Raw genomic sequence first — 26,437 nt, 5'->3', positions numbered from 1 at the left:
CACCCACAGAATACAAGAGATGAAAGAATCTCAAGCATAGAAGATACAACAGAAAAAAACTGGTAGATCAGTTGAAGGAAATGTTAAATCTAAAGATGCCTGATACAAAATATTCAGGAAATCTGGGACACTGAAAAATCCAACCATAAGAATGATGGAAGAGAAGAAGAAGAATCCCAACTCAATGACCCAGAAAATACATTTTAATGAAAGCCTAAACCTAAGAAAAACCTACAGAACACCAACTAGATTGGTCCAGAAAAGAGAATCCTCTCATCTCATAATGATCAAAACACTAAATTATAGAGTAAAAATGGAATATTGAAACTGCAATGGAAAAGTCAAAATAATATATAAAAGCATACCAGTAAGAATTATAGCCTGACTTCTCAGCAGAGACTCTGAAAGCCAGACGGACCTAGACAGATGTCTTGCAGAGTATCTGAGACCACAAATGCCAGCCCAGACTACTAGACCCAGAAAATTTTTCAGTCATCATAGATGGAGAAAACAATATATTCCATGACAAAACCAATTTAAACAATATCTATTAACAAATCCACCGTTACAAACGATACTAGAAGGAAAACATAAACTGGAGGAAAATAATTACACCCATAAAAAGAAGAAGAAGAAAAAAAAACCTCATACTAGTAAAACACAAAGAAAGGAAGAACACACACACACACACACACACACACACACACACACACACACACACACTACCACCACTACCAAGAACAAAATAACAAAAAGTAGCAATCATTGGTCATTTCCACTTCTCAATATAAATGAACTCAATTCCCTATTTAAAAAGATACAGGCTACAAGAATGAATGCAAGCATAGGATCCAACCTTCTGTTGCATTTTAATGAAATGATACATTTTAATGAAAGGTCTTTTGAACTTCATTGACCAACAACTCAGGGGGCTTCTCTCAAGCATGGTATTGGGGATTTTGTTAAATAATCTTATTGGGGATTACATAGCTCTTAGCAGGAGCACCATCACTACAGGTGTTAACTTTTATGTAATTTGAAGTGATTAAATCTCTTCCTCATTTTAATATCTAACAAAGTAGACTTCCAAACAATAATCAAAAGTTATGGGTAAGGGTACTTTATAATCATCAGAGGAAACATCTACCAAGATGACATCTCAATTTTGAACATCTATGCACCAAACACAAGGACACCCACACTTGTAAAAGAGACCTTACTGTAAATTAAATCACACACCAAGTCTTGTACTTAAATGGTGGGAGACATAAACACTCTACTCTCACCAAGACAGGTAGGCCATCTAGACAAAAACTAAACAGAGAAATAAAGTATGACACAAATGAACCTAACAGACAGCTGCAGAACATTTTATCAATATATTGGGGAATCCTGTAGAAGAGTGAAAAAGATTGCAGAAGCTAGAGGGATCAAGAATTCCACATGAAAACCCACAGAATCAACTAACGTGGGCTCATAGGGGCTCACAAAGACTAAACAACCAGGGAGACTGCATACATGGTATGGTTTTGTGGCTTAGTTTTCCTGTGGAACTTCTAACAGTGTGAGCAGGGGATGTCTCTGATTCTTTTGCCTGATTTTGGGACTGTTTTCTGCCTTTTGGGTTGCCTTGTCAAGTCTTATGTGGAAAGGTGTCTAGTTTTAGTGCAACTTGATACGCCATATTTGCTTGATATCCTTGGGAAGGCTACCCTTCTCAAGGGAAACAGAGGAGGAAAGCATGGAGGTATGGGAAGGAGAGATGTGAGATGGGGGGGGGAAGAACTGGGAGGAGAAAAAAAGGAGAGACTGTAGTCAGGATGCAATATAAGAAAGAGGAATAAATAAAAAATAAAAATTAAACTCTTATAAAGACCACTAGCAATTTTTAAAATGGGGTACAGAAAATCAAAACTATGCTGACATTCTATCTTATATTTATCAGAATGGCTAAGATCAATAATTCAAGGGACAGCTCATGGTAGTGAAGGTGTGAAATATAGGGAATATTCATCCATTGCTGGTGGGAGTACAACCTTGTACAGCCACTATGGTAACCAGTGTGGTGCTTCTTCAGAAAGATGGAAATTGATCCACCCCAAGATCCAGCTGTACCACTCTTGAACATATACCAAAAGGAAGCATCTGTTCTATCCTATTACAAAGATCATGTTCATTAGTGCTCTCTTCATAATAGATAGAAACCAAAAACAGCCTGGATGCTATTCAATTGAAGAATAGATAAGAAGATAAAGTTTTTACATGATGGAGTATTTATTACTCAGCTGTTAAAAAAAATACGTATAAAATTTACAGGCAAATGGATGGAACTACAAAAAATTAATCCTGAGTGAGGTAACCCAGACCCAGAAAGACTTACATAGTATTTATTCACTTATATTTGAATTTTATCCACTAAGTTATTGATAACTAAGCTACAATTTGTAGCCCCAAATATGTTTGGTGTAAAGGAAGGGGCTGGGCAGATAACATGGATCTACCTAGGAGGTTAAATAGAATAGATTTTATGGGTGGACTGGTGGCAGGATGAGGAGAGAGATGAGGTAAGGAGACAAAGTAGATATAGGGTTGAGAGAGTGAATTGTGGGAAAGCTAGAATTAGGGGGAGCATTTAAGAGTTTGTGTAGAAACTTCTTATCATGTATGAAGGCAATCCAAATTAATTCTTCAAATTACAAGGGAGGCAGAATCATAACTGTACATTTCTTGACATCAAATGAAGCTTCCAGTACCAGGACTAGGTTATATCCAATTTAGTTGTTAACCAAGGGGATCACATGATCCCCACTAAACAACCAGGCTATTGCTAAAGCAATAGGTTATTTTTTACAAACTAAAAGCAAAGCCCCGATTGCTGAAGACAACACCCACTCAAATCTTTGAATGTGGAGAGGCCAAGATGGTGCTTACATAGAACACTTATCCCTATGTTCTAGTGTCTTTGATACAGAAAGGTACTCTGATGGCTACCAAAAGTTTAACACAAACACCAATCCAACCCCAAAATCTTTGATCTACATTCTATCCTACCTGAAAAAATATGCTAGGACAATGATGACACACAGCTTTGGGAGTACCTATCAATGTCTAATTTGATTGTAGGCCAGGTCCATGTGATAGAACCCATATGCATCAATGCTTGGGTGACCAAGAACAAGAAACTAGGTATGCCAGAGACCAGATACTACTGCTATTAAAGAATAAAAAAGAAGAATTCTGCTATACTCTTAGATCAGTACATTATTTAGCCATCGCCAGAGAAGCTTGCTCCTGCATTAGACAGGAACAGATACAGAGATCCACACCTAGACATTAGATAGAGAGAAACGTTGAAACATGAAAATATAAATGGGATATTTCTATCAAATTCCTACCATCAGAGCTCACCAAACACTGTGAAGGAGAGGCAGAAAATGTAAGGCCTAGAGGGCATGGAAGACACAGGGAGACAAGGAGAACAAAGCCATTTGAAACAACTAAGAAAGGCTCATATGAACTCACATAAACTGAAGCATCAAGCACAGGACGTATACAGGCTATTCAAATCCTCTGCATATGTATTGTAACATTCAACTTAAATGTTTATGGGAATCCTAAATGTGTGAATGTGATTCTTATGCCTACTCGTAGGTCTCTTTTCCTTAAATGAGTTGCCTTCTTCGGCTTCATTGTGATGATTTTTGTTTTATCTTATTACATTTTATTATGTTTGGTTGTTATCTCAAAGAAGTTGTGCTATTCTAATGTGGGACAGAAAGGAAGTGGATGAGAAGGAGGTGGGAAATAATTGGGAGGAGGTAAAGAAATGAAAAAATATAATCAGGTTATTTTGTAAAAAATTCATAATAAAAACCAAAAATAAATTTTATTTTAAAAAGATAATTTGAAAAAGAAGGCCATGAATTTTAAAGGGAGTGGAGTAAGATACATGAGAAGAATAGAAGTGAAGAAATGGAGAAGGAAAATAGTACATTTTTTTTAGATTGTAAAAAGTATGCAATCTTATCTTGAAGAGTTAAAAAAAAAAAAAAAAAGAGTACTTGAAGTTCTTTCACAGGACTCAATGGGAGTGACCTTAGATGAAATGGCCAACAGTGGAGAGAGGAAACTCAGAGAGTCTACCTCTAGAAGATACTTCCAGAAGATAAACAGGACATCAAGAGGAGGGATGGTGTTCCTGTCTAAAAGAACTACAGAGACAAAGATGGAGAAGAGAGACTGAGGGAAAGGTTTTCAGTCCAGTGACTGCGCCAATTGGGGATCTGCGTCATGGGAAGACACCAGGGCCTGACACCATTACTGATGCTATGATACGCTTACAAACATGAGTCTAACATGGCTATTCTCTGAGAGGCCAAACCAGCAGCTGACTGAAACAGATACAGATACTTAAACCCAACCATTGGACCCTTATGGTTGAATTTAGGGAAGAATGGAAGAAGTGGAAGAGGAGGGCAACCCCATAGGAAGACCAGCAGTCTCAAATAATGCAAACCTTTGGCAGCTCCCAGACACTGGGCTACCAACCAGGCAACATACATGAGCTGGTCCCAGGCCCCTGTCACATACATGAGAGAGGACTGCCTGATCTGGCCTCAGTAGGAGAAAATGTGCCACAGGAAGAAGAAGCCCCAGGGAGCAGGGAAGTCTAATGCAGGGAAGAAAATGGAATGGGATGAGGAACTGTGTGGCGGGGGACTGGGGAGGGCGCAATGGCTGCACTGAAAATAAATAATTAAAAAATAAATAAAAGTATAATGCTATATTCTACACTTGAAAATGTGCTCTTTGTAGATTGCATCTTGTGATGATTTTGTTTGTTTTGTATTTCTACAAGTTCAGATAATTTCTAGAAAATTTAAAGATGTAGCAACAATGAAATGAGGAGTGTTTTATTTTTTAAATGGTTAGAAAATAGTGGAAATTGACCAGAAAGTAGAACAAAACTCAAAACCTGAATAAAGCCTTTATGAGTTACAGGGCCAGGACTGGCAAGATGGCTAAATGGGTAAAGAAAGACACACTTGACCTGAACTCAGTCCTTAGGACCTACATATGGAATGAGAAAAACAACTCCCTACAAGTTGTTCTCTGCTTCCACATTCAAACAGTGACACACATACAAACACACACACTAACTAACAATGTATGTTAAAATGATTTGTAAAAGATATAGAATGCATTAGAGAATAGTTATATAATAGGTGCTCTGAAGTAACATTTAAGCACTTAAGAGTTTATAAAAATTTTGCAGAACAAAATCGATTCCCAATACCAATGTGTGGCAACTCACAACTCCAGCTCCAGGAGATCTGACGTTTCTGGTTTGCACTAGCATTTCACATCCCCACATGCTGACACACATACTCACATACATAATTAAAAATAATAAAATATAAATCAAATATAAATACAAATTAAATATAAATCGATATAAATTAAAAAGAAGAGGTGTATGAAAATGATCTCCAAGGTTTTGATTGGCAAAATGTTAGAAAGACACATTAGGGTAAATCAACATTCATAACAGTACATTTTACAAAAGCAGAATGTCATATGCTTTATAGATAAATGAGAGAGAAAATGAGATCTCGATGATTGGGTAGAGAAGACAAGTGTGTTTTTCAATTTGCTACATGCAGGAAATGAACATTACTGATTTGGGTGTTTTCTTCTTGCTTTTGTCTTGCTTTGACCTTCAGAGTTTCTTCAATGGAATACTTCTTTCTTAGTAGTTGAGAAAGGGGAGTGATGTCATGGGTCCAGAAAATTTTCTTTAATTTCTGCTTCTTCACTCCAAAGAGTATTTGAATTCAGAATAGTATAGTCTGAAAAATAGTAGTTCATTTATAGTATACTGCTTTTCCTTGAAAGAACTATACATTAAAAATGAGAAGAAATTATACTGCCTTACTGAGGAGGTTTTACTGGCAGCTGATATATTGGGTTATGGTTTTTTGGTGTCCAGAAAGTGTACAACTAGTTTGATGTGAAAATCAAAAGGAATATAAGGCATGCATTTTATTGCTCTTTTTGTTTATTTAATTTCTTCCTTGTAAAATGAAAGCATGATTATGAGAACAAAAGTAGAGCAAACAAACAAAAGTATGGTTATATGCTGGCACATCATTATTTGAAGAAAAAAAGAAAAGAGGATCTAAACCCTCTCCACATACCATAAGCTCTCCAACAAAATGTCCAAAGTCAAAAGTGGGTTACCTATTTTCAAGTTTGTGGTCAGTGAAGTCCAAAAGATCTCCCACCAAATATTATCAGCTATGAACAATGCTCTTGGCTGCCCTCAGGAGCTTAATTGTTAAGACTCTGTTGCTAAAGACATCACAAAGCTGAGTCTTCAGACATGGAGATATCAAGCTAGTTCTGGCCTGGAATGCCTATCCCTATCTGATAACTTTTATACTGCTGGGACATGCTATGTATGCTACTAGGGAAGAAAAGTAGTCTTCACCCGCTTGTGAATTCTATGAACTACAATAATGACTACCTTAAAAGAATATGCCCATGGGTATAATAGTGGCATGAATGATTTAGGAATAATTTCCTGGTTTAATTTAAGGCCTGTTCCATAAAGAGAAACTCATGACTAGTACTCTAGGCTGGGCCCTGATTCGGTGACTGGTTATGCTAAAGGTTCTGACGGAGAGCATACTACTGTAATTTTTGTAAAATGGGTATAGCATTGAACTATTCTCTAAAAAACTTATCTTTATACATATATATCCATATATGATCATATATATACCACACATATAGCATATTAATATATAATTATATTTATTAGTATATTATAGTACATACAATATATTAATATAAATTAATGATATATTACATAATATAATGTACATTAGTTAATGCATCTCTCAACCCTCATCCAAAAAGCTTCTTTAAGTAGTAGATGATGATTGATACAGAAACTCACAATTGGTTCAGGGGCAGAAAAGGGACTATTGAGTATTCTTCTGTAAATGGAACATCAATATCACACCATCCAGAAAGAATAGCTAAGATCAAAAAGTCAAATAACAACAGATGCTGGTGAGGATGTGGAGAAAGAGGAACACTCCTCCATTGCTGGTAGGATTGCAAGCTAGTACAACCACTCTGGAAATCAGTTTGGCATTTCCTCAGAAAATTGGACATAGTACTATCTGATGACCAAGCTATACCACTCCTGGGCATATACCCAGAAGATGTCCCAACATGTAATAAGGATGCTTACTTCACTATGTTCATAGCAGCCTTATTTATAATAGCCAGAAGCTGGAAAGAATCCAGATGTCCTTCAATAGAGGAATGGGTACTGAAAATATGGTACACTTACACAATGGAGATATTAAAACAATGACTACACGAAATTCTTTGGCAAATAGATGGAACCAGAAAATTTCATCCTGAGTGAGGTAACTTAGTCACAAAAGAACACAAATGGTACATACTCAATGATAAGTGGATAATAGGACAAAAGCTCAGAATACCCACAATACAACTTACAGTCCATATGAAGCTTGAGAGGAAGGAAGACCAAAGTGTGGATGCTTCAGTCCTTCTTAGAAGGGGGAACAAAATAATCACTGGAGGTAGAGGATAGGAGGAACTTGGAAGGAGGAGAAAAAGGAGAGAGGGAAAAAAGAGGACCAGGATCAGTTGTGGAGGAGATGTACAGAGAGAGGGTCAGGATATTGAATAGAGGTGTGTAACAATGGGAGATGGGGAACAAAGGTAGCCAACAGAAAGTCCCAGATGCCAGGAAAACAAGAGGCTCCAAGGACCTTAATGGGGTAAGATTAGCTGAAATGCCCAACAAAGGGGAGGGAGACCATATCCAGAGGTTAAGCACGGCCTCTGGTTGAGGGATTGGGCCACCCTCTCAAAACTTTTAACTCAGAATTGTTCCTGTCTAAAGTAAATACAGGGACAAAGAGTGGGGCAGAGACTGAAGAAAAGACTATCCAGGGACTGCCCCACCTGGACATTCATCCCATATGCAACAGCCAAACCCAGTCACTATTGCTAATGCCACTGATACAGATGTGGATGCTTGCAGCCAACCGTCAGTCTGAGCATGGGTATCCCAATGGAGGAGTTAGAGAAAGGACTGAAAGAGCTGAAGGGGTTTGCAACCACATAGGAAGAACAACAATATCAACCAACCAGATCCCCCCACCCCCACCAGGAGCTCCCAGGGACTGTACTACCAATCAAAGAATACACATGGACAGACTCATGGCTCCAGCTGCACAGGTAGCAGAGGATAGCCTTATCTGGCATCAATGAGAGGTGAGACCCTTGGTCCTGTGAAGGCTTGATGCACCAGCATAGGTGAATGCTAGAGCAGTGAGGAGAGAATGGACGGGTCGGTGGATGGGGGAGCATCCTCATAGAGGCAGGGGAAGGGGAATGGGATAGGGGGTTTGTGGAGGTGAAACCAGGAAGTGGGATAACATTTGAAGTGTAAATAAATAAAATAACCAATACAATTTTGTAAAAAATATCACACCATCCTCTTCCAAATGCTCAGATGTTATAAGAGAAGAAGGGGTAGTCATAAATAATGGATGTCTGTTACAAGGCAATATCTTCTGGACATGACAGGATCTTGTCACACATGAACTCGTAGTAGCTGTTACTGCTTGCACAAGACCTACAAATACCAAAATCTCAGGCTGGATAGCAAAGGGATTCACAAAGTTCTACCCCTATCTGAAGAATATTTGATGAATATTAGAGGAAAAAAATCCATTTTATTCAAATATGACCCTGATATGCTCAGTATTTCAGTAGACTGGCCTACACCCATGCACACAATGAAAGCCCAGAGGGTTTTAAAAAGAGTACATAAATTTTGGAAAGAAAAGTGGTAGTGGGTGGACAGAGAAATTGGAATATAGGGATTAGAGAATGTATTTGATCAAAACACATCATATGTATATATAAAATTCTCAAAAAATATATATTAATACATTATGTGTGGCACTATAAATATTTATCCTTGAGATATCAACCTTGGACTTCTACCCTATAATGCTGATATATAATCTATTACATTATCAGAACAAAACTTTTTTCTAGTGAAAAGTGGGTTCTATCCTAGAAAATTAACTTTGAATATAACAACAAACTAATTAAATTCAACATCAATGTCTTTTTTCAACCTATTATTTTACAACATTCAAATTTAAAATACCATGTCAACAAATTGTTTACTTTCATGTTCCAAGCAATCAAATACAAGAATATTTAAATGTTTTAATTATCCTGTTGTTACTTTACAAGTAAATTTATTTTTCTTAATTTTATGATGCTTTTCATATAGTGAAAATGAGTTGTATAGAAGAGAATGGAACTGCTACCAGGCATCTGAATAAAGTAGCATCTGTTATGTTTACACTCTGTAAGCACAAATTTCATAAAGGTTCATTGGATTTGGGGCATCATTATTCACAAATTTTTGAGGAGTGATAACTCTGGTAATTATCATTTTACTACATAGAAATATTAAAAAGCTATATATTTCCTACATCGGAAAACTTTTACTGCTAACTAATTTCCAATATGTGTTTTATATATTTTGTTTCTAAGTTTATATGATGGAAATCATCATTGTTTTCAATTGTGAGTTTGAAATTTTAAAACTATATTTGTACATATGTGTGGGCATAAGTACATGCATGGATACACATGAACATTGTCAACTTTCAAAACAAACCTTTTTTGATAATTTATGGGAAATATCCCATTAAGATTTGTGGTTCTAAATAAAAGTTCTTATTTTAAATGTTTCTTTTATTTTTTGAGATAATATCATCCCCATCTTTCCTTCCTGCCAACTTTATCATATATTCCTCTTTCCTCCACTGCAAATTCATAGTAGTTCTTTCCATTACATATTGTTACATATTCTTAAACACATAAAACAACCTTTTAATTAATAAAACATTACCTGTAGATATATGACTTTAGGGCTAACAGTTTGATATTATGTAGCCAATTTATATGCTCTTCTCTATACAAGATTGTTTCTCCCACTTTATTCTTATCTCTTCCTTGACTGCTGTCAGTTTTATGTTACCGGTTTCCAAGGTAAACAGTTATTTAACATATTTTAAGAGTGTGGGGCTATATTAAGCATTATTTTGGAAATAAATCATATGTAACTACTTTTAATTCACAAAAGTACTGCATCTGGTAGGTAAAATCATCTTCACTTTTGATAAGAAAATCATGTCCCAAATACAATAGTTTTCCCAATAATATTTACTTATTCTCTAGCTCAAGCCAATGTCTATTACAATCCAGGTCATATATATTGTACAACTGTATGGTATATTTTTTAGTTGGCTTATTATATAAGTGGTACTCATTGATGTGGTGTTATCCAGTGCCACAGTTCCATATTTCTCTGGAAATTCTAATCATTTTATGGCACTATGTTTCTACCATATTAAACTATTTATATAAAATTATCAATTATAAATAGGAGTTGGGAAAAGTATGAGAGCTGATGTTTGCATTACTCTTCTTAGAAAGGACAAGCAATGCTTCTACAAAATTGTTTTACATAAGATAGTCCTTAAAGCATTCCTACTCATACTTTCATTTGATTTGCTTTGGCAATGTCAAATATCTATATGCTGTTCTAATCCTCAAACCTGTTGGTATTAAAAATGAGACATAAAAGAAAATTAAGTTTAGATTAAGTCATGAGAGTGAGACCCCATAACGGCACTGGTGGCTAATAAGGAGGACCATTACTAGATAGTAAAAAAACAAAACAAAACAAAACAACAAAACAAAAAACAAAAAACAAGCTAACTCTTTGTTCTTGAACTTTCAGACTTTACAAGCACAAGTCAAATGAATTCTTATCTTTTATGTTTTCTGATCTAATTAATTAATTAATTAATTCTTATAGCAATATAAAATAAACTGGTATTCTTCTACAGAATAATTTAAGATATATCTAATCAGGCTGGAGAAATGGCTCAGAGGTTAAGAGCACTGACTGCTCTTCCAGAGGTCCTGAGTTCAATTCCCAGCAACCACATGGTGGCTCAAAACCATCTATATTGGGATCACATGTCTTCTTCTGGTGTGTCTGAGGGGAGTGACAGTGTACTCATAAAGTAAATAAAAAATAAATTTAAAAAGGAAGCATTTAACCTAAGTTTAAGGCTATGTTTTATATATACATTATTATATATACATTTTATATACATTAATATATGTATATATATACATATATTATGTATTATGTTTTATATATACATTATTATATATACATTTTATATACATTAATATATGTATATATATATATATATATATACACATTATAATGCAATACATTACTCTGCCACCTATATAGAGATTTATAAATGATCTTTTCATACTCTCAATAAATCAAACACAAATATGCAATTTATAACTCATTTGAAAAGGACAGTACCTTTCTTAGCATTTTTACTTACTTAGAATAGAAGAGTCTCAATTTATTCAAAACCAGACATGTACAATTGAATAGCTACATAGTGTGCTTTCCAAATAAGGGACATTCATGTGATGAACATCTGCAGTGATATGGTTAAATGAGCAAAAACAATTTCAAGGCATTTGTTGTCCTAATTCTTAGTAAAATTACAGACAATGCCTCAAACTACAAATCCAGAATAAATTAATAAGCTAATCAGAGCATAACAAGTCTTAGTCAAATAACCTCATAAGAGAACTGTATCTTTGAACTGCACTCATGAGTATTTCTCAATAATGTGAAAGTTTGTTGTGTGAAATACTAAGTATTGGCAAGTTGGTGGATTATATTTCTCTCATTAGTATTTAGGACACTGAGGCTTAAAGTGAAGGGAAGTGGAATCTTTCTGGGGACTGGGTGAACCACCAGGAAACTCTTTACTAAGATTCTGCTTAGAATCTTTCATCTAAACCTATATATTTTAGATCCTCATTTATATCATGTACTAAGCACAAGTTTCCAGAGCTTTATTATCATTGACAATTTAGTTTAGTCATTATCATATTGCTAGGAGAGGGTAGTGGTGAGGGCACAGAGTAGGACTCTGGTGTGTCTTTAAAGTCTGAGAGATTCTGGGCATTCTAGCTCTTTAACTGTACTGAAATGCTGATGATAGCATCTAAAAATATTCTAAAACCTTTCTTGCTCTTTCTGAGGGTAAAAGGCTGTAGGCTTAGGTGATTAACACCTGTAGCCTAACAACAGAGGATTAAGTAATGTGGCCTTTGTTCTAGCTCCGCAGGAACTGTGCAGGTCTAACTTTCATCCTGCTAGTCTGAAATCACAGGAAGAAAAAGGGATACTCTGAAAAGTAATTATAGTGCTTATTACTAAGTTGTACATAGTTTACTATGAAAGCTAAATAAAAGGGAAAGTGGAAAGATCATGAGCGGGGGTGGGGGGGAGGGAAAATGTTCTTCTCTAAGAGGGGAAATGGAAAAAAAATTCTTCTCTCCTTTTTCATCTCTTTGTCCTCAGTACTCATACATCTTTCAAAATACATGATCACATGTTCACACAAAAAATCAAATCATAAATTGAAATAAAAGAAAAAGACAGAGAATGTTTACATGGATATCCATTAGGAGTAATTATCTAGCTAAACATTCACCACCTGTCACAGCTCCACAGGCTCATAGAAGGTTAAAAACCATAACTAAGTTATTAGTGAAGTTTTGTATAGATAAAGCTAATCAATATTATATCTTCTGTCCTAGAACCTATAATAAATCATTAGTTCCCTTTTTATAACCTTTCATTAATTGTTTTACAACCTCTTGGAATGTACCTCCCAGAAGAGCAAGTGAATCCAGGGCATCAGGCCACCAGGATACATGCCCATCTGAACATCTCACAGGAAGTCTAAAGCAAAAGCCCCAGGCCTACCAGGAGACCTATAGCAACCAAGGAACAAAATAGACAGGCACCAGACAGAGAAACTCAGACCAGCTAACATGAGGAATAACTAGAAGGTAAGAGGCAAGCACAAGAATATAAGCAACAGAAGCCAATATACTTAGGCATCAACAGAACCTGCTGCTCCTACCACAAAAGCCCTAGATAGATCAACACACCTGAAAATCAGGAACTGACCTAAAATCCTGTCTCATAAATATAATAGAGTACTTTAAGGAGGATATAAATAACTCACTGAAAAAAATACAGGAAAACACAGGTAACCAGGTAGAAACCTTTAAAGAGGAAACAAACAAATCACTTAAAGAAATACATGGAAACACAACAAGCAGTGCAAGACCATAAACTGAAAGTACAAACAATAAAGAAAACACAAATTAAACAGGTAGAAACCTTTAAAGAGGAAATAAATAAATCACTTAAAGAAATACATGGAAACACAATTAAACAAGCAGGACAAGACCATAAACTGAAAGTACAAACAATAAACACAACACAAATTGAGGATACCCTTGAAATGGAGAACCTAGGAAAGAGGTCAGAAATTACAGATGTAAGCATCACCAGCAGAATACAACAGGTAGAAGAGAGAATCTCAGATGTAGAAGATACATTAGAAGATATTGACACAAATGTCAAAGACAATTCAAAACAGAAAACACTTCTAACCCCAAACATCCAAGAAATTCAGGACACAGTCAAAAGGTCAACTCTAAGAATAATAAGAATAGAGGAACACGAAGATACCAGCTCAAAGAACATGAAAACCTCTTCAGCAAAATCATAGAGGAAAACTTCACCAACCTAAAGAAAGAGATGGCCATAAATGTACATGAAGCCTATAGAACACCAATTAGATTGGACCAGGAAAGAAAATCCTTTCATCATATAATAATCAAAACACTAAATGCACAGAACAAAGAAAGAATATTAAAAGCAGCAAGGGGAAAAGACCAAGTAGAATATAAATAAAGGCAGACCTATCAGAAATACACCAGATTTGTTAACAGAAACACTAAAAGACAAAAGAGTCTGGACAGAGGTCATGAAGACCTAAGAGAACACAAATGCCTGCCCAGGCTACTATGACCAGAAAATTTCTCAATCAATATACATGGAGAAACCAAAATATTCCAGGATAAACCAAATTCAGACAATATCTATCTACCAATCTAGCCCTACACAAGACTCTAAAAGGAAAACTCCAACACAAGGAGAGTACCTGCACCAAAGAAAGAACAAAACATTAATCATCTTACAACAAAGCCAAAAGAAGAGAATCACATGCACATAATGCCACCTACAACAACAAACATATTAGGAAATAAAAATCATCTGTCTTTAATAGCTTTCAATATCAATGGACTCTGTTCCCCTATAAACAGACATAAGCTAATAAACAAACAGGATCCAGCATTTTGCTGTGTACAAGAAACACACCTGAATAAGAGAGACAGACACTACCTCAGCTTGAAAGGCTGGAAAAAGTCTTCCAAAGAAATAAACCAGCTGGAGTTGTCAATCTAATATCCAATTAAATGAACATTCCACCAAATGTTATCAAGGAAGATAAGGAAGGACATTTCAAATTCAGGAAAGGAAAAATCCACCAAGAGAAAGTCTCAATTCTGAACACATGCCCCAAATGCAAGGGCAACCACATTCATTAAAAAAATCTTTACTAAAGCTCAAAACATACATTGAACCCCATACCATAACAGTGGGAGACTGTAACACCCCACCCTCATTAATGGACAGGGCATTGAAACAGAAACTAAACAGAAAAACAGTGAAACTAATAGAAGTCATGATACAAATGGGTTTAACACACATCTACAGAACATTACACCCTAAAACAAAAGAATATACCTTCTTTTCAGCACCTCGTGGTACCTTCTCCAAAATTGATGCTGTACCCAGTTGCAAAACAAGCCTCAACCAATACAAGAAGATTGAAATAATGCCATGCATCCTATCAGATCACCACCAACTAAAGCTGGTTGTCAATAGCAACAAAAACAACAGAAAACCCACATACTCATGGAAAACTGAACAACTATCTACTCAGTGATAACTTGGTCTGGGAAGAAATTAAGTAATTAAGACTTCCTGGAATTCAAGGTAAATGAAAACCCGGCATACCCAACATACAGGATATAATGAAAGCAGTGCTAAGGTAAGAATTCATAGCACTAAGTGCCCTGAGAAAGAAATTGGAGAGATCCTACACTAGCAACTTAGCACACATAAGAGCTATAGAACAAAAAGAAGAAAGCACACCCAAGAGGAATGGATGGCAGGAAATAGTCAAACTCAAGGCTGAAATCAACCAAATAGAAAAAAGAGAAAGATACGAAGTATCAAAAAAAGCTTGTTGTTTGAGAGAATTGAAAAGAGAGGTAAACCCCTAGCAAGACTAACAAAGGGCACAGAGACAGCATCCAAATTAACAAAATCAGAAATGAAAAGGGAGACATAACAATAGAAACTGAGGCTCCTACTACAAATCTATACTTCAAAAAACTGGAAAATCTAGATGAAATGGTTGATTTTCTAGACAGATACCACATACCAAAGTTAAATCAGAAGCAGGTAAAGTAGTTAAACAGACCCACATCCCCTAAGTAAATAGAAGTGATTAAAAAACTGCCACCTAAAAATAGCCCAGGGCCAGTTGGCTTTCGTGCAGAATTCCATCAGAACTTCAAAGAAAAGCTAATACCAATACTCCTCAAACTATTCCATAAAATAGAAACAGAAGGAATACAGCCTAATTCATTCTATGAAGCCACAATTACTCTGATACCTAAACCATACAAGGATCTAACAATAAAAAGTGAACTTTAGGCAACTTCCCTTATGAATATCAATGCAAACATACTCAATAAAATTCTCACAAACTGAATATAAGAACACATAAAAACTATCATTCAACATGATCTAGTAGGCTTCAACCCAGGGATGTAAGGTCGGTTCAATATATGAAAACCCATTAGTGAAATCCACTATATAAATACACTCAAAGGAAAAAAAAATCACATGATCATCTCATTAGCTGCTGAAAAAGCATTTGACAAAATATAGCACCCCTTCATGTTAAACGTATTGGAGAAATTCAAGGCCCATACATAATATAATGATAGCAATTTCCACAAACCAAGAGCCAATACCAAATTAAGTGGAGAGATACTAGAAGCAATTCCACTAAATTCAGGGATAACACAAGGATGCCCATTCTGCCCATATCTATTCAATATAGTACTCAAATTTTATCTAGAGCAATAAGAACAAAATAAGATTAATAGGATACAAATCGGCAAAGAAGAAGTCAAGGTATCACTGTTGCTGATGATATGATAGTATAGATAAACAATGCCAAAAATTCTACCAGGGAACTTCTACTGCTGATAAACTGTAGGGCTATGGGTCCAGTGTCTGCTCCACCAAAGGGCATGGCCGCTTTTGAAGGCAGGATGCGGGAAGTTTGACTATGCTTACCCCATGCCTTTGCTGAGGAAGGTATGTGTCTTGGCATGCAGAACAGTCAAACAGGGTCTGAGGAACCACCTGTGGAGAGAATTGGGGGCAAGAAATAGGAAGAACGGACAGCAAGTCAAAAAATCCTGGTCAACCTGAAAAATTTTATTTTCCCAGGCAGGATTTATGCCCATAGAAGAAGGATATGGGGAGGGGGATGACACAGAATTGCTGTGTTTCTGGGATAATGTACCTGTTCCCAAAAGCAGGATAATGGATAGGTAAAAAAAAAAATTCAGCAGGAGAAACAGAACAAATTGGGTTGCTAGGTACCTGTCCACAAGATTTATAGCTATTTATTCCTAACTGGGAGTAGTACTTTCCTACAAAGGCCTCAACTTTTCCCACAGAAATCTCAACTAAGCTAGTACTTTTCCACTAAGGCCAAAACTTTGTAAGTAAGCACTTATGGCTGACAAGGTCACTCCCAACAGGTGTGGTCTGTAGTGAAGCACCAGAACATAGCTCCAGGGGTAGGGAAGTATAGTCTAAGGCATAGGACAGCCCTGGGCCTATGAAGAACCTGGGGTCATGGAGTCCACCAGTTCTTGGACACCCTGGTGCCCCTCAAAGTTGAGGAAGAGCTGAGAATGGAATCTAGGCCTGAGGACTAGATCTGACCCACAACCAGGGGTAAGGGACAGTCCAGATGGTCCCACAGGGAGAGCCCTTAACTGTAGGCTTGGACTTGGTGGCAGTTGCAGTTGAGAGCACAAAGAGGCCATCTACAGGAGAGTAGCCAGCATCTCTATAGGCAAAGGATTTCCCCATGGCTCCCCATGGTAGATTCTGATAAAAAGAGGCAGTCCATGGTTTTAAGGCACTATTGTCATGGCAGAAAGTGGATGTATAAAACCATAAACCCCTTTTCAGGGTGGAACTGAGATTAAACAACTTTTGCAGAGAGGGAAATCTGGGAATGAAAGGATATTGGCTATGCCCTCTAGGCCTCTATGTACCTCATTAGCATGGAAATCTGTCTTGAGTCTACATGACCACAGGTCATGTTCTTTTCCTCATTTACATGGGGGGAGTCTGGGGGTATTACCCTTACATAATTTATGGGCACAAATCTAAGGGGGGGGGGGTCTGTGACTAGTGACAGGAGCCCTGTGCATGAAGCAGGGAAAACTCCTACAAGTTCACCACAGCTTCTAGTCTTAACCCAAATGGGTACCAAGCTACCTTTCATGGTCCTACAATAAACAACTTCAGCAAAGTGGCTGGATTTAAAATTAACTCAAAGAAATCTTAGTAATACAAATAATACAAATAAATCTTCCTTAACACAAATGATAAATGGTCTGAGAAAGAAATTAGGCAAATAACACTCTTCACGAGACTCACAAATAATATAAAATATATTGGAGTAACTCTACCTAAACAAGAGAAAGATTTATATGATAAGAACTTCATGTCTCTCAAGAAACAAAGATCTCAGAAAAAGGAGAGATTTCCCATGCTCATTGAGTGGTAGAATTAACATAGTAAAGTTGGCCATCTTATCAAAAGCATTCTACAGATTCAGCTCAATCCCTATCACAATCCCAACACAATTCTTCAAAGACATTGAAAAAGCAATTCTCAAATTCATCTGCAGGAACACAAAACCCAGAATAATGAAAACAATACTTGATAATAAAAATACTTCTTAGGGAATCGCCATCCCTGACCTCAAGCTTTACTACAGAGCAATAGTGAGAAAAACTGCATAGTATTGGTACACAGACAGACACATTGATCAATGGAATAGGATTGAAAACACAGAAATAAAAGGTAAATATACAATGGAAAAAAGAAAACATCTTTGATGAATGGTGCCAGTCTGATTGGCCATCTGTATGTAGAAAAATGAAAATAGATACATTATTTGTCACCTTGCCTGAAGGTGAAGTCCAAGTGGATCCAGCACCTCAACAGAAAACCAGATACATAGAATCTAATAGAAGAGAAAGTAGGAAAGAGATTCAAACTCATTGGCACGGGGGAAATTTCCTAAACAGACCTTCAAAGGTTCAGGCTCTAAGATCAATAATTGATAAATGTGACCTCGTGAAACTGGAAAACTTCTGCAAGGCAAAGAAATAATCAAAAAGACAAATCAGCAAGCTACAGATTGGGAAAAAAATCTTCACCAACCCCACATCCATAGAGGGTTAATATATATTAGAACTCAAGAAGCTATCCAAAAAATGGAGTATAGAACTAATCAGAAGAATCTCAAATGGCTAAGAAGCATCTAAAGAAATGTACAAAGTCCCTTCCAGTTGGCGCCAGCACCAGGTCACCATAGGCACAGAGTCGGCTGACATGCCCACTGGCCCTAGAGGACTCTCCATGCAATCTTAGGTTCACTGGTGAGGAGAACACAACTTCAGTTCCAATCCAATTGTGTGGGACCAGAGACAGCATTAGGGAAGCAGGAAACTGGCCTGACCAGGGACACAAGTCCTTTCCAGTTGGTGCCAGCACTAGGTCACCTTGGAGGTGGAGTTGGCAGACACACCCACAGTCCCTAGAGTACTCTCCATGCGATCTTAGGATCACTGCTGAGTGGAACACAACATCAGTTCCAATCCAAGTATGATGGGCTTGTGACAACAGAAACAAGGACATCAGAGCCCTTCCTGACCAGAGGCTCAGATTCCTTTTGATCAGTTCTGGTTTACCTTGGTTTCAAACATACCAGACAGCTCCACGGTCCTCAAAGGAGACAACACTTCCAGGCACTGTAACACGCCCAGGATCTTAGGACAACAGGATCCCAGGATAACAGGAGCTAGGTCACAACAGTTTTTCAGGGTCTCAGAGCAAGCTTGACTGCCAAGAACTCTGACACACCCAGAATTTCAGGTTCATAGGAGTCCACAATCAAAGGATCACAGAGAAAGCTGGACCCTGAGAAGTCCTGAGTCAACTGGGATTGTAGGAAGGACAGGTTCCAATCAGATATATTGAGGGCAGCAAGCACTTGAGATAATCAAATGGCATGAAGCAAACAGAAGAACAGTAGCAAGAGAAATCAAGGTTACTTGGCATCATCAGAACCAAGATCACCCACCATAGCAAGTCCTGGATACACCATCACACCAGAAAAGCAACACATGGATCTAAAGTCACTTCTCATAATGATGATGGAGTACTTTAAGAAGGAAATACAGGAAAACACAGGTAAACAGCTAGAAGCCTTTAAAGAGGAAACACAAAAATCCCTTAGAGAGTTAGAGGAAAACACTACCAAACAGGTGATGGAATTGAACAAAAACATCCAGGATCTAAAAATGAAAGTAGAAACAATAAAGAAAACCCAAAGTAAAACAAAGGAAAACCTAGGAAAGAAATCGGGAGCCATAGATGCAAGTATCAGAAACAGAATACAAGAAATGAAAGAGAGAATCTCAGGTGCAGAAGATTCCATAGGGAACATGGACACAACAATCAAAGAAAATGAAAAATGCAAAAAGATCCTAACTCAACACATCCAGGAAATCCAGGACACNATGAGAAAACCAAACCTACAGATAATAGGAGTAGATGAGCATGAAGAATTTTAACTTAAAGGGCCCACAAATATCTTCAACAAAATTATAGAAGAAAACTTTCCAAACCTAAAGAAAGATATGCCCATGAACTTACAAGAAGCCTACAGAACTCCAAATAGACTGGACAAGAAAAGAAATTCCTCCTGACACATAATAATCGGAACAACAAATGCACTAAATAAAGAAAGAATATTAAAAGCAGTAAGGGAAAAGGGTCAAGTAACATATAAAGTCAGGCCTATTAGAATTACACCAGACTTCTCACCAGACACTATGAAAGCCAGAAGATCCTGGACAGATGTTATGCAGATCCTAAGAGAACACAAATGCCAGCCCAGGCTACTATACCAAGCTAAACTTTCAATTACCATAGATGGAGAAACCAAAGTATTCCATGACAAAAACCAAATTCACACAATATCTGTCCACAAATTAAGCCCTTCAAAGGATAATAACGGGAAAACACCAATACAAGGAGGGAAACTATGCCCTAGAAAAAGCAGGAAAATAATCCTTCAACAAACCTAAAAGAAAACAGCCACAAGAACAGAATCCCAACTCTAACAACAAAAATAACAGGAAGCAACAATTACCTTTCCTTAATATCTCTTAATTTCAATGGACTCAATTCCCCAATAAGAAGACATAGACTAACAGTCTGGCTACACAAACAGGACCCAACATTTTACTGCTTACAGGAAACCCATCTCGGGGGGAGGGGGGAAGACAGACTAAGATCAAAAATTCAGGCGACAGCAGATGCTGGCAAGGATGTGGAGAAAGAGGAACACTCCTCCATTGCTGGTGGGAATGCAAGTTGTACAACCACTTTGGAAATCAGTCTCGCAGTTCCTCAGAAAATTGGACATATACCCAGAAGATGTTCCAACTGGTAATAAGGACACATGCTCCACTATGTTTATAGCAGCCTTATTTATAATAGCCAGAAGCTGGAACGAACCCAGATGTCCCTCAATGGAGGAATGGATACAGAAACTGTTGTACATTTACACAATGGAGAACTACTCAGCTATTAAAAACAATGAATTTATGAAGTTCTTGGGCAAATGGATGTATCTGGAAAATATCATCCTTAATGAGATAACCCAATCACAAAAGAAGTCACTAGATATGCACTCACTGATTAGTCCAGATACTTAGAATACCCAAGATACAATTTGCAAAACACAAGAAAACCACGAAGAAGGAAGACCATCGTGTGGACACTTCATTCCTCCTTAGAATAAGGTACAAAATACCCATGAAAGGAGTTACAGAGACTAAGTTTGGAGCTAAGATGAAAGGATGGACTACCCAGAGACTACCCCACTCAGGCATCCATCCCATCATCAGCCACCAAACCCAGACATTATTGCACATGCCAGCAAGATGTTGCTGAAAGGATCCTGATATTGCGGCCAGTTGTGAGGCTATGCCAGTGACTGGAAAACACAGAAGCGGATGCTCACAGTCAGCTATTGGATGGAACACAGGGTCCCCAACGGAGGAGCTAGAGAAAGTACCCAAGGAGCTGAAGGGGTCTGCAACCCTATAGGTGGAACAACAATATGAACTATCCAGTACCCCCAGAGCTTGTGTCTCTAGCTGCATATGTAGCAGAAGAGGGCCTATTTGGCCATCATTGGGAAGAGAGGCCCCTTGATCTTGGAAAATATATATGCCCCAGTACAGAGGAATGCCAGGGACATGAAGTGTGAGTGGGTGGGTAGGGGAGCAAGGGCACAGGGAGCATATAGGGAACTCTTGGGATATCATTTGAAATGTAAATAAAGAAAATATCTAATAATAATAAAAAAGAATGAGGACATCATGAGTTTTGCAGGCAAATGGATGGAACTAGAAAATACCATCCCGAGTGAGATAACTTAGACCCAAAAGGACATGCATGGTATGTACTCACTAATAAGTGGATATTAGTCCCCCCTCAAAGTACAGAATACATAGTATATAATGCACAGAACTCAAGAAGGTTAACAAGCCAAAAGGACCATGTGAGGAGCCTCAATCCCTCTTAGGAGGGAGAAGAAAGCAATCATGGAGGGGAGCCAGAGGGATGGAGGAATCTGGGTGGGAGAGGGGACTGGTCAGGGGGTGGTAGATGGAAACATGATCAGGTATTACGAGGAACAGGACTGAAGCCCTGAGTGTCAATAGAAAGAATGGAAACAGGCGACCTCACGAGGAAGGAGGTGGGGGGAATCCCTGAAAGTACTAGAGACCTGGGAGGCAAGAGACTCTCTGGACTCAAAGGGAGGGACTTTAGATGAAATGCCCTACAGTGATGAAAGGACACTTGTAGGACCCACCCAGAGACAAAAAAAACATTCTACAACAATGGGGAGGGAAACTTGTAGAGCCCACCTCCTGTGGAGGGACAAGAAACCAAGTGGAGGGATGGGCCTGCCATCCCACAATCAAAGCTCTGATCTAGAATTGTTCCTGTCTAAAGGAACTGCAGGGACAAAAATGGAGAAGACAATGAGAGAAAGGAGGTCAAGTGACAGACCCAAATTGGGATTTAGCTCAACAGCAGGTTCCTAGGGCCTGACACTATTACTGAAGCTGTAGTGTGCTTGCCGACAGGAGCCTAGCATGGCTGCACTCTGAGAGGCCCGATAAGCTGCTGAAAGAGTCAGATGCAGAAACTAGAACCCAACAACGGACAGAATCCAAAGACTGAATTGGGAAAAAGCTGAATGAAGGTGAAAAGGAGGGAATCCCCATGGGAAGACCCATAGTCTCAACTGACCTGGACCCCCAAGATCTCTCAGATACTGAGTCACCAACCAGGCAGCATACACCAGCTAATATGAGGCCTCCGAGACACGTACAGCAGAGGACTGCCTGGTCTGAACTCAGTGAAAGAAGGTGCATCTAACCCTCAGGCTTTAGGCCCCAGAGAGTGGGGAGGTTTTGTGGAGTGAGGTTGGAGTGGTGGAGACATCCTCTTGAAGATGTGGGTTGGGGGGATGAGGTATGAGATAGGACAGGGAGTGGTCGGGAGGCAGACCAGAAGAGGGATGAAGACTAGACTATCAAAAGGATTAAAGAATAAAAAAGGAAAAAATTCAAGTAGTACCCATCAAAGAGATGTCTGTTTCAATTTACTGGTATTTAGTACAACGTGTCATTTTTATATTTCTAAAAATAAATTCAATTTTACTGTTTCTGAGTTTTACATCTTAATCACATATTTTTAAAAATATTTAAAACTATTCTTTTCATATAAAATATTTTTTCCATAGAACATGATTAAGGTTTCCCCCTCATCCTAATCCTTCCATTTTCTCCCCACCTAGCCTCTTATCTGGATCTATACCCTTTCTATCTCTCATTTAAAAATCAAATAAGCATAGAAGGAATAATAATAAAGAATAATAAGATAAATAAAAAATAGGGAACACCCCACATGGCAATAGGTGCATGCTTGCCATCAGATAGTATTGCAATAGGAGTAGAAATCATAGGTACTTTAGGCAGCTTTTTAATGTAACTTGCTTGTGCCTTCCAGGTGTCCTCATGCCCAATTACATCTATACCAATTTTATTTAATAAAGGATTACTGCTGTAAACATTCTACTATAGCTTGGTAGGTCAGATAATAGTCAATTCATAATTGGCATGTCAGATTACCTTGTGACTTGGTGACCCATTGTCAAATGTTCAGTTTGCATTAAGGTTTAAGGGCAGGCCTCTCATAAGGAGAATAAAAGTGATGATAGAATCTTGCTCCAAAACTCCAAAGGTCTCTTCTGTTGTTCACCTATAGGGAGGTAGCAAAGACCCCTAAGAGTATCACTAGCTGCCACTGATATATCAAATTCCAAAGAGTCAGCTAGATCAAATTGTTCAAGTGGTAGAGTGGCTTCAACAATAGCTGTCCCCTATGAAGAGCCTTCTTTTGTTCTAAACCTCACTGAAAGCTAGCAGCTTTCTGAGTCACTTGGTTTATGAGCCAATAGGTCCAGTAAATATTGTACTTGTTTTTTGGTGGTGGAAGGGATAAGGGAAAATTTGTCCTTCATTTTAAAAGGAATATCTCTGAATGCCCCTTATCACTGAACTAAAAATTTCACTGAGACAGAGGCTTGAATTTTGGTTGGATTTGTTTTCCATCATCTGATGTACCTATGTACTACCAAGTTCAAAATGATTGTTTTCTCCTGGTCACAGGTGTTTTATTAATATCCTTCCTCAGAGGACCAGGCCTTTCCTCATTCAAAGTGTTCTGGGTCTGAAAACTGACTCGAGTCTGGAAATTCACTAGCCCAGATTTCCTCTTGCCATGATCCAATGCAGCCTTTCTTCATTTGTTTGTAATGTTTTTATGCTTGTATTGATCAAACAAAAATACAGTAGGACTATATTCTATTTCATGACTTAAAACACCATGACTAATCAGGCAGAACCAAAAGTTCATACAAGTCATGCTACCATAAAAGTAATTTTGCCCAGGCTTCTCATTATAGGTCACTCTATTATGGACATAGCTTTGTCTATGCTGCCCATTACAGTCACTATGATAATGTTGCCTTTGACAATTCAGTGCGGTTATCTGGTACCCACTGATTTGGGGCCCTATTAAAACTTTTCCATTCAATTCATCCAACTGAGCAACAGTATCTCTGACTCCAAGGTCTGGTACAAGGAAAACAGAAATGTGCTAGTGTCCCTCTCACCATTTTGAGTCTATAGGATTACTGTAGTGCCTATCTTCAGAACCTTTCCATTGTAAAAGATTATGTTTTACACAACACTGAAATTTCTCCAAGCTTTACAATATTTCCATTGTCACTAAGCCAAGGGATATCAGGTATCTCCAATTCCTTTTTAGTAGGTCATCTTTTGTCAAATTCTTCATCCAACCATTAAAGCAAACTTCTGACGATTTTCTTTTAATTATGTCAGCTTCCATATTAAGCCTAGAATCTCTACTGACAGAGCCCATATTATTAAATTCAGCCTGATCCACCCCAATATCATTAAAACCCATTCCTACACATTTCCACAGAATTCTGCTTTAATAAACTAGCAAACTCTTTAAGCCCTTTAATGGTGCTGGGAGCCATGGCCTTGTGGAAATTTATGTTTATTTTTGTTTTGTTGTTTGAATGATTGTTCTGTGTTTCATGTTGAAAAAGAAATGGTTAAAACTTTATCTGCTGGCTGTCCATCCTTTGATTTAGTTCAACTTGTTTAAACGGCAGTCTCATTTTGCACAGCAGAAACTGATAAATTACACTGTACTGTGGCTGGGAGTCAAGTACAGCTGGAAAAACCCTGCTAGAGGCTGATTACACAAGCAGCTCTTAAAGGGGCCAACAGCTTTTTGCTTGTAACAGAAAGTTAGCTTAAGATTGGTAACTCAGGGTTGGAGTCATTCTAATCAACATGTGGTGTGAGTCAACCCTGGAAAACAGGTCATTAAAAATACTTCTAAATTGGGATAATATTTTGTGTAATTATTATTCTAGAAACTAGACTTATAAAGGATAGGATTTAAGACAATGTTTTCTTTCTTTTTTTTCTTTTTCTTCTTTCTTTTTTTTTTTTTGGTTTTTCGAGACAGGGTTTCTCTGTGTAGCCCTGGATGTCATGGAATTCACTCTGTAGACCAGGCTGGCCTCAAACTCAGAAATCTGCCTGCTTCTGCCTCCCAAGTGCTGGGATTAAAGGCATGTGCCACTATGCCTGGCCAAGACAATGTTTTCTTAAAGAGGTATTAAAAGCTGCACTCTCATGCATTCATATATAAGAATTGACAGCCAAACTTTGTAATGTGAAAGTGATGATTTTGACATTGATTTTTAAAGAGAATATATTGTTTAAAATTGGGTTTTGCTTTCCAAAAGTTATTGATATATTCTAATACTGCAAAAGAAACTTAAAAATTATGGTTAAAATTGACAGTGTTCCATTGACCGCAGTTTGCAGTTTGATCTCAAGGTCGGGATTTTTAACTCACCCATATATTGTAATTAGGATGATTACAAGAGTTTATCTTATGAGAACACTAATGCATCTCTCTCCAGCCATCGGGCTATACAAGGCAAAGAAAGGTTTATCTGGATCTTTGTGCAGAAATTGAACCCTCATACAATCAGTTTGGCTATGGTTGTTGTCTTGCAGGAGACTACATTACAAGCAATGCATCCAGCACTAAGGTTATAAGGAAGGTTTTAAGTATAAATCTTCTTAACAAAGACTGTCCAAAAATTAGAGGCATAGAGAGTCAAATTATTAACCCAGAATCTGTCCTCATTGAAGAAGGGATAGTCTTTGGGCCAGGACTCTGGCAGTATGCTCAGATTAAAAAATATTTACATGTGAGTTAATGAAAAACTCAGAGCAGCCT

The sequence above is a fragment of the Mus pahari genome, chromosome 3 (genome assembly GCF_900095145.1).
Source record: "Mus pahari chromosome 3, PAHARI_EIJ_v1.1, whole genome shotgun sequence".
NCBI lineage: Eukaryota > Metazoa > Chordata > Mammalia > Rodentia > Muridae > Mus > Mus pahari.
Note: the sequence above shows the minus strand (reverse complement) of the source record.